The sequence below is a fragment of the Sapajus apella genome, unplaced genomic scaffold, assembly GCF_009761245.1.
Source record: "Sapajus apella isolate SASKATOON/1434 unplaced genomic scaffold, GSC_monkey_1.0 scaffold3, whole genome shotgun sequence".
Lineage (NCBI taxonomy): Eukaryota > Metazoa > Chordata > Mammalia > Primates > Cebidae > Sapajus > Sapajus apella.
In genome coordinates, this window is record NW_022436943.1 from 8,048,660 (window position 1) to 8,058,779 (window position 10,120).

General features: G+C 34.9%; 1 non-coding gene across 1 annotated transcript; it reads left to right on the forward strand.

The window, feature by feature from the left end:
- Positions 1 to 691: 691 nt before the first annotated feature.
- Positions 692 to 752, forward strand: LOC116536062. The gene has a single exon (XR_004262464.1). It is a non-coding gene; the product is annotated as a U7 small nuclear RNA (small nuclear RNA).
- The last annotated feature ends 9,368 nt before the right edge of the window (positions 753 to 10,120 follow it).

The window sequence follows — 10,120 nt, forward strand, 5'->3', positions numbered from 1 at the left end:
ATTTGTTTGTTTTGCTTTTAGGAAAGTGTCAGCCTATGTACATTGTGTTAAGTTTTTACTTTCAGTGTTCAGAACAAACTTACATTTGAAATCCTAGGTCTCTGAGGACCGTAAGATACTGAAACAGGGGAATCTGGAATGTTGAATATGATGTTTCTTCTTCGTGGAAACGGTGGGAGATCTGTGCTACAACCACTGTCTTGGACACCCCAAAGGAAAACTCAATCTTATTGATACAATGAATTGTCAGGTGAGATGTCACAGTTTCCATCAATGATGCCTAAATCAGATGAAATGCTGTTATTGCTCTTTGGGGAGCAGCAGCTGGGCAGAGTGGTTGCCTTCAATAGGCAGTGAGGAAATCACATTTGCTAATTGAGTCTTTCCTAGGGGAATTGCCAAGTTTGTGCTGAAAGAAGATAGCCCTGTCCTTTTCTCCAGGAAGAAACGAGATGAATGGACAAGAGGACCAATAGATAATGGATCGCCATCATGTCCCTACCTGTATTTACTGCCTCACAAGTCCATATGCAAGTAGAGTAAACTCTGAGCTGCATAAGGAGAAAGGGAGGAAACCCCATCTCTTCACTGTTACCAGAAATTCAAAGATAAACAAATATTAAAAGTTAACACTCTTTGAAAGTTTTTTTAATATGAAGAATTGAATGATAGTACCAAAAGAATGTGATGTAAGTGTTACAGCTCTTTTAGAATTTGTGTAGCAGGCTTTCCAGGTTTGCCGAAAAGCTCCTCTCACAAAAGAAAAAAAAAAAAAAAAAAAAAAAAGAATGTGATGTAGGTGATGTAGGTGTCCTTAAAAGCATATAGTATCTTGAATCTTGAGCTTCACAACAGGAAGTGTTTGCTTCTCTTCTTTCATTCAGTATTTTAGCCAAAGACATTACTGTATGATAACAAGTGCTCTTAATATCAGACACATCTTTCCTTTGAGATCTTCAAGATCATTAATTAAAATATTTTCTTCCTGCAATAATTTCTCTTCTCCAAAATATCCAGATTTATCTGCAATGGGGGAATAGTCACAGGCTCTAAAAACTAGATCCTCAAGAGACTATAGATATAACAAATTCTAAATATAAAGATTACATATCAATACTTAAAGTATAGCAAACTACGGGTGTGAAGGAGAAATATGAAAGCAGAAGAAGGGCTGGAGATTAGGTCTTCAAGCTCAACCTTGAAGCTTAAGCTTCTCAGCTAGCTAAATCTGAACCAAACCCCCATTGCGGCATCACAATTGCCCTCGATGGGGACCCAGTGATTTCCAGGCAGGAGCCCCCAATCTTGGCAATATGTTCAACCTTACCCATGAGGGTTTTTCCATTGTGAGAAGAGTTACTTCCAACTTTGTGCCCTGAAAACCTTCTCACCCCACACCAAATCTTCTAACATTTTACCCACCGATCCCCACCCACCATTGTAACCCAGGCAATAGTAACTTTCCCATGTGACAGCAGCTATAGCTAAAACTATTCACTTTGCCCTCTACTCCTCACCATTTGCAGTATCTTTAAACAATATTCTGTCTTGATTAATCTTGGGTTTTTTGTTTTGTTAAAAAGAAATAGATACATAAATAAATAAGGTGCTATTTTCCTATAATTTCCATTTTAATTATAAGGAAATTCAGAATATTACATCTGATGACTCAATAACTTGGATGATACACTCTCCAGTGCCTCTAGTGTATTTTTCACTCCCTTCCATCCTCACTGCTTCTTCCTCTAATCAGTGTCTCATCATCTTTCACCAGCTGCTGTCTTGTTGACTTCAAGTAGTGCACTTCTCCAGCCCAGTTCCATCATTTATTCTTTATACAGATTCAGAATTTTCTTTGTAAAGCACAAATGTGATTATTATATTGCCTTGTCTCAAAAACTTTACAAAAGGAAAAATACACACATAAAAATAATTCAAATAATGAGAACCATTTCATTCAAATATGAGAAAAGAGCATTAAGCTCTTTCAACTAACTATAACTTCAGTTACAAAAAGTTTGCTTAAAGTATTAAGGCCAACAACTAAAATAATAGAGTTATATTATACAAGTTAGTAGAGTGTAAAGCCAGAAATAAATAAAACCTAATCAATATAGAAAAGGACAGAAAAAGGGAAAAATAAGCACAACAAAAAGCATGGTAAATATTTAAAAATAAATAACCACAATAAATGTAAGTGGCCTCAATTTGCCTTTTGAAAGACAGATCCTTATGTTGGGTAAGGAACTAAATTTCTTTTAAATGCCAAATATGAGGGAGACACATAATCCATAAGGTTCTTGGAAATTTGGAAGAAAAATGAGAGAAAAATACATGGAGAGATATTTTCTAAACAAAATACAATTAACAGATGAAATACAGAATGACCAGTTAAATTTGAATTTTAATAATAATGAATATTCTTATTATAATTATGTCCCAAATATTGCATGGGACAAATTTATACCAAAAAAAGGAAAAAATGTTTGTTTATCTAAATGTTAAATTTAACCAGAATACTACAATTTTATTTACTAAATCCAGCAACCCTAAACCAAAAGAATGTTGGTCTAGCTATATTATTTTCAGATAAAATCGACTTTAGTTCAATGAGAGTTTTTTCAATAAGGGATAAACTGCATAAGCCATAAAGTAAACGACAGAATTGTAAAGCCTCTGATCAAAAAAGGCCATAAACAAAGTGAAAATAAGATGCACAGACTGGGAGAAGACATTTTGGATTCGTGTAACTGGTGAAAGATTAAAAATTAAACATCTATAAATTGCTTCTACAAGTTAGGTAGGAAGGAAGGAAGGAAAAAAGGAAGAAAGAAACCAAGAGAGGGAGAGAAGGGAGAGAAAAAAGAAGAGCAAATAACCCAGTAGAAACATGATCAAAGTATATGAACAGGCAATTCAAAGTACAAAGCCAAATAGTTAATATAAGATGATAAACTTCATAATCAGGAAAATAAAGATTAACCAAGGCCTGCCATTATTGCCCAACTGACTATCAAAAATTTTAAATCTTGACAATCCCAGTGTTGATGAAGATAATTTTTTTTTTTAAATCACTTTAGCCATATAAATCAGTAAAACCAATCTGGAAATCAATTTGACATCTGTAAGGATGCACATAGGATTAATATCTTTTGAATGAGATGTTCTATTCTAGTGTATTTACCTAGGTCTCTGCTGTCTAATACAGCAGCCACTAACTATATATGGTGATTTAAAGTGAAAATGTAATTAATTTAAATTTAAATTATGCTCCTTAGTTGTACTAGCCACATTTCAAGTGCTCAATAGCTGCATGTGGCTACTGGTTATCACATTGGACAGAACAGATACACAACATTTTTATCATTGTACAAACTTTTGTGGGATAGTGACCCTAAGACTATCTTTAATAATAATTTCTACAAGAAGTGTTTTTTTTTTCTTTTGGCTTCCCCTCCCCCATAACCAGCAAAACTTCTTCCGTCTCAAGTAGTGGTCATTGCTCTAAGATAACTCAGTTCCAAGACATTTCCTATCTAGTTTAGTTGAAGAATTTTTTTAAAAAGTTAGAAAATTTTAAGAAATTAGACTCTGTCTAAGAATATAAATAAATAAATGTAAATATTGACTTTTAGGAAAGAAGCTAAAAATGATCCATTTGTCTGAAACAAGTTACCAAACTGGAGGTAGATAAGCCTGTAGATATGTTTTATTTGGTCAATAGTTTGTTTTGGTTGTTCTTAAGTTGAATTTGTTCCCAACACTTTAAAATAAAGAGATTTTATTTTTTTTTTAAAAGTTTTCTGACTTCTTTTTAAAAATAGAAAAATCTGGAAAACTAAGCCTACGTCTCTTGACAAAAATCCTTGGTTAGTGCTGAGTGATGAGAACTTTATTTTGAGGCAGCACAGCCTCTCCAGTAGATCCCAGTCTTTCACCACTTCCCTCATTTATATCATCTGCCTGGCCCCCTTATACCGGCTTGGAGCTTATAGCCTCTCTGTTCCCAATCTAGAAAAATGATTGTGTTACTTTCTGGAATGCCCAAACACTCCTGGGCTCCCAGCTATGTTGTAGTTGTGCGTGTAGTGATGCGTGGCTGACCACATCAACCATCATGAAAATAAATATTTGATTATCACAGGAACTTGAAAAGGCTAAAATATCGATTGATCAAGTTATGTTAAGGTATCTTAGTTGAAGCGTATGATTCTCTGCATATGTTTATTTCTGGGGTTTTATTTATATAGACATGTCTGTGCCGTATTTATGCATCTGACAACTGTTATTTTGAGGAAATGAAGTAGAGGTGAAGGTCCAGCCGCCCTCAGCTGTTAGAAGTTAATACTGCGTTGGCAGATGCACCAAAGAAGGCTAACATATCATTCTGTTTACACCTGAATGGAGTGGAGAGAATCACAATGTAAATAAACATACTGTTTTCAAAGAGTAGAAATGTTGAAATCAAGTGACTAATTGCCTTTAAGGAAGAGTACCTGACTATGCTTCACATCTGGCCTGAATTTCTTCCCTTAATTAGGCAACAAAAGCATTAACATAACTAACAGGCAGAGTTTAAATGGTCATTCTTCAGGGATATTATAAAAAGAATTGCTATTTGATTGAGCCTGGCCATGATTCAGTTTAATGATTTGGTTTCTTGACATCTTGGGGTAAGACAAAGTAAGTTAAATGGTTTGGGTGATTAGGGACAGGGCTAAAAATGGGGGCTGATTTTATTATGATGACTCCAACCACTCACTCATATACACTTAAGACTTCCTCTGGCATAACAGTAATTTTGCACCCCTTGAAGAACAATTTCCTACTTTTCTCTCACCCTTGCCCTGGTGAACACCATTCTATTCTCTGCTTTTATGAGCTTGACTATTTGCAATATCTCATATAAATGGAATCATGTAGTATTTGTGTTTCTGTGTCTAGCCTATTTCACTTAGCATAATGTCCCTAGTTTCATTCATGTTGTTGCAAATGGTGGGATTTTCTTCTCTTTAAAAGCTGAATAATATTCCATTATCATTTTATTCATTCATCTTTCAGTGAACATTTGAGTTTTTTTAAGAATAATGCTACAGCAAAATAAGGGTGCAAGTATCTCTTTCAGATTCTGATTTCAATTCTTTGGGATATATGCCCAAGGTGAGATTACAAAATCATATAGTAATTCTATTTTAATTTGTTGAGGAATCTCCATACTGTTTTTCCTAGTGGCTGCACTATTCTACATTCTCTCCAAATGTGTATAAGGGTTCCAGTTTCTGCACATCCTCTTTAACACTCATTATTTTTTGTTTCTCAGGTTTTTTCTTTTTCTTTTTTTCTTTTTTTTTTTTTTTAAATAATAGCCATCTTAATAGGTGTGAGGTTTCTTTTTGTGGTTTTGATCTGCATTTATCTGATGACTAGCGACACTGATCACCTTTTCCTATACATGGTAGCCATTCATATGTTTTCTTTGAGAAACGTCTATTCAAGTTTTTTGCCCACTTTTTATTCAGGTTGTTTGTATGTTTTTGTGTTTTTTCTGCTATTGAGTTGTAGAAGATTTTTATGTATTTTAGATAATAACCCCTTATCAGATAGATGGTTGACAAATATTTTCTCCCATTCTGTAGGATGCCCTTTCACTCTGTTGATTGTTTCTTTGGCTGTGCAGAAAATTTTTAGTGAGATGTAGTGTCTCTTATCTATTTTTGCTGTTGTTGCTTGAGCGTTTGGTGTGATATTAAAAATAAAACCATCTCCAGGACCAATGTCAGGAAGTTTTTCCCTTACATTTCATTTTAGGAGTTTTACAGTTTCAGGTCTTTTATTTAGGATTTTAATCCATTTTGAGTCGATTTTTGTGTATCTATAAGATACGGGTTGAATTTTCTTTTCCTGCATGTGGATATTCTGTTTTTTCAACACCATTTGTGTAAGAAGCTATTCTTTTCTTATCATGGGTTCTTGGTATCCTTGTCCAAGATCAATTAACCATATATATATGGATTTATTTCTGGGCTCTCTATTCTGTACCATTGGACTCTATGTCTGATTATATGACAGTGGTATTCCATTTTAATTACTGTAACTTTGTAATATATTTTGAAATTAGGAAATGTAATTCCTCTGGCTTTGTTCTTTTTTTTTTTATTTTTTAAGATCATGTTACCTACTTGGGGTCTCCTGTGGTTCCATACAAATTTCAGATTATTTTTTCTATTTCTATAAAATATACCATTGAGGTATTGATAAGGGTTGCATTGAATCTGTAGGTAGCTTTGGGTAATATGGACATTTTAACATTTTTATTTCTTCCAACTGATAAACACAGGATGTCTTTTCACTTATTTGTATGAATTTTCTGTTCTGCAAGATGAGTCAGTTCTAGAAATCATCTCTACAACATAGTACATATAATTAACAATGTGACATTGTGCGCTTTAAAATATGTTGAGGATAGCTCTCATGCTGACTATTCTCACCAAAAAAATTCCTTCACAAATGAACACAGGCAATATTTGGAAGTGACAAGTGTTAGTACCCTGCTTGTGATGGTATCATAGATGTACATATGTGTCCAAACTCACCAAAATGTATACATTAAATATGTGTAATTTTTGTATATCAATTATATCTAAATAAAGCTTAAGCTTTCTCTAGAAATAAATGGAGGATGAAAAAGCAGTAGTTGGAGAAGGGAGGAATCTCCTCACTGTGGTTAGACTATACTGCTAAAGGTGATGGAAGAATTAGAACTTCTTAACACATGATCTCTTTAGACTACTGCTTTAATTTTTCTGTGTGATTTGCTCTCTTATTTTTTCCCCTAGTCTATAATTTTTTTATTAATATTGGCCAAGACTATCCCATTCTTTTCCTTGGTCTTTCTCTTTTTGTTACACATAGAATAAGAGATAAGGCAAAAGAAGAAGAAAGAATGCTGTAGGAAACCCTTTAACTGGCATCTCATCCTGCCTGGGTTGCTGCATCTGTTGCATTGTTTTTTCTATAGCCCTATCTCTTGCCAGATTTTCTGAGTTTAAAGAAAAGCCAAGTCCTCATTGTGATGTCTAAGGCATAAAATATTAAGCAACACTAAAGTATAAATAATGTGTGCTGATTCAAATGTATTCAATTAACCAGTAAATCTATGATGCAGAATCCATTGTATTCAAACGGGTGTCAACAAGAATTCAATGCCAGAGAACCAATCTACCCCTTTAAGCAGGAAGGAATGTATTACAGGATATTAGATAGTTACAAAATCATCTGAAAGACTGAAGAAATGGACTCTAGGGTGAGCTCTTAGGAATAACTTTCAAAAAAACCTAGGAAACACTCTTCTGGACATTGGCCTAGGCAAATAATTTGTGAGGAAGATCCCAAAAGCAAATGCAACAAAAATAAAAATAGATTAATGGAACTTAATTAAACTGAAAATCTTCTGCACAGCAAAAGAAATAATCCACAGAGTAAACAGACAACCTACAGAATGAGAGAAAATACTTGCAAATTATGCCTCTGACAAAGGACTAATACTCAGAATCTACTACGAACTCAAACAACTCAGTGATAAAAAAAAAAAGACTTCATTAAAAAGTAAGCAAAGAGTATGAACAGACATTTCTCAAGAAATACAAGCATCCAACAAACACATGAAAAGATGCTCGGCATTACTAATTATTAAAGAAATGCAAATTAAAACCACAATAACATATCATCTTACACTAGTCAAAATGGCTATTGAAAGTCAAAAGACAACATGGTGATGTACAGTAGATGCAAAGAAAAGGGAATGCTTATATACTGTTGGTAGGAAAGTAAATTAGTTCATTTTTGATTTAGATTGGATATTTGTCCCCACCCAAATCAAATGTTGAATTGTAATCCCCAGTCTTGGAAGTGAGGCCTGGTGGAAGGTATTTGGTTCATGGGGGCAGATCCCTCATAAATGGCTTGAGCCATCCTCTGGGTGATAAGTGAGCTCTGAGTTCACATGAAATCTGGTCATTTAAAAGTGTGTGGCACCACCCACTCCACTCTCTGTCTCTTGCTCCTGCTCTGACCATGTGATGTTTCTGCTCCCCCTTCACCCTCCTCCATGATTTTAAGTTTGCTGAGGCCTCCTCAGAGGCCAAACAGATGCCAGCACCCTGCTTTCTATAAAGACTGCAGAACTATGAGCCAATTAAAATTCCTTTTCCTCACAAGTTTTTTGGTCTCTGGTATTTCTTTATAGCAGTGCAAGAATGGCCTAACACAAACCTCTATGGAAAACAGTATGGAGATTTCTCAAAGAACTGAAAATAGAACTACTATTTGACCTAGCAATCCTAGTATGGAGTATCTACCCAAAGGCAAAGAAATCATTATATAAAAAAGACACTTATATTCATACAGTAATCATAGCACTATTCACAATAGAAAAATCATGGAACCAATGTAAGTGTCCATCAAGATTAACTGGATAATGACAACATAGTATATATACATCATGGAATACTACACAGCCATAAAAAGAATGAAATCTTGTCCTTTGTAGCAACATGGATGGAGCTGGAGGCCATTATCCTAGGTGAACTCACTCAGGAACAGAAAATAAAATACATGTTCTCATTTATAAATAGGAGTTAAGCAATGTGTACACATGGACATGATCACGGAATAATAGACACTGTGGACTCCAAAAGGAGAAATACTAGAAAGAGGGCAAGGGTTGAAAAATTATCTACTGGGTACAATATTTCCTATTTTGGGTAATTGATATGCTAAAAGCCCAATCCCTACCATTAAGCAATATACTCATATAACAACATATACATATACCATCCGAATCTAAAAATAAAATTAAAAGTTTTAAAAAGACTTTCAAAAGCCACACCATGGAACTGCATCATCAAAAGAATTGCTAAATATAAGTAAATTAAGTGCAAGAAACTTAGTCTTTTTTTGGTATTTCTGTGTGTATTACAGAGCCTGGCATTGTTTTGGTTAGGGGCCTCACCAGATCTGAACCCCAGATCTGTCTCGTTACTGCTGCATCTGTGATGCCGGTCACTCGTTGTCCAGGAGAGCCTATTAACATTCTCTGTGTTCTTTGGTGATTGACTTGCTTTCTGTGAGCTTTTGATTTCTCATCTATAAACTTTCCATAAAGTTCAGGAAAATATATAATGATTTTAGGACCAAGAAAGTGAATTCTTACAGAAAAACTGACACAATGAGGGTTAATTCAATTTATTTGTTAAAAGCTTACATCCACATGCAACGTTTTATTTAGCAGTGTTTTATTTTGAAGCAAGCAGTCAACTTGATGGATTGGAAAAATGGAAGGATGGTTGCCTTTTCAAATCACAGAAATATTTAAAATCATAAATCCATGTCTTTGAGTAAGTACTATTGAATTGAACTTAGTATAGTTCCTCCCTACAGAAATATTGTTTGTGAATGGCAGTGGACTATAATTTAAATAGGTTAGATTTATTATATAAATTACACACAAATGATGAGTTTAGCTCTATTCCTTTTTTTTCCTTTTTTTTTCTGAGACGAAATCTTGCTCTGTTACTCAGGCTGGAGTGCAGTGCAGTGGCACAATCTCAGCTCACTACAACTTCGCCTCCTGGGTTAAAGCGATTCCCCTGCCTCAGCCTCCTAAGTAGCTGGGATTACAGGTGTGCATCACCACACCTGGCTAATTTTTGTATTTTTACTAGAGCCCCCCGTCTCTAGTAGATGTCTTTAGTAGAGCCACCACACCCGGCCAACTCTTTTCTTACATGATTACGGTATAGTGGAAAAAATGTGGGTTTTGAACAGGCTCAAGTCCCTGCTCCATGATCTATAAGCTACATGATGGTGCTGAATGCACTTAACCTCTCTGAGCTTCAGTTTCTTTATATAAAAAAGTACTTAGGGCTGGGCATGGTGGTTCACGCCTGTAATCCCAGCACTTTGGGAGGCTGAGGTGGGTGGATCATGAGGTCAGGAGATTGAGATCATTCTGGTCAACATGGTGAAACCCCGTCTATATAAAAACTAAAAAAATTAGCTGGGTGTGATGGCACATGCCTGTAATTCCAGCTACTCAGAAGACTGAGGCACAAGAATCATT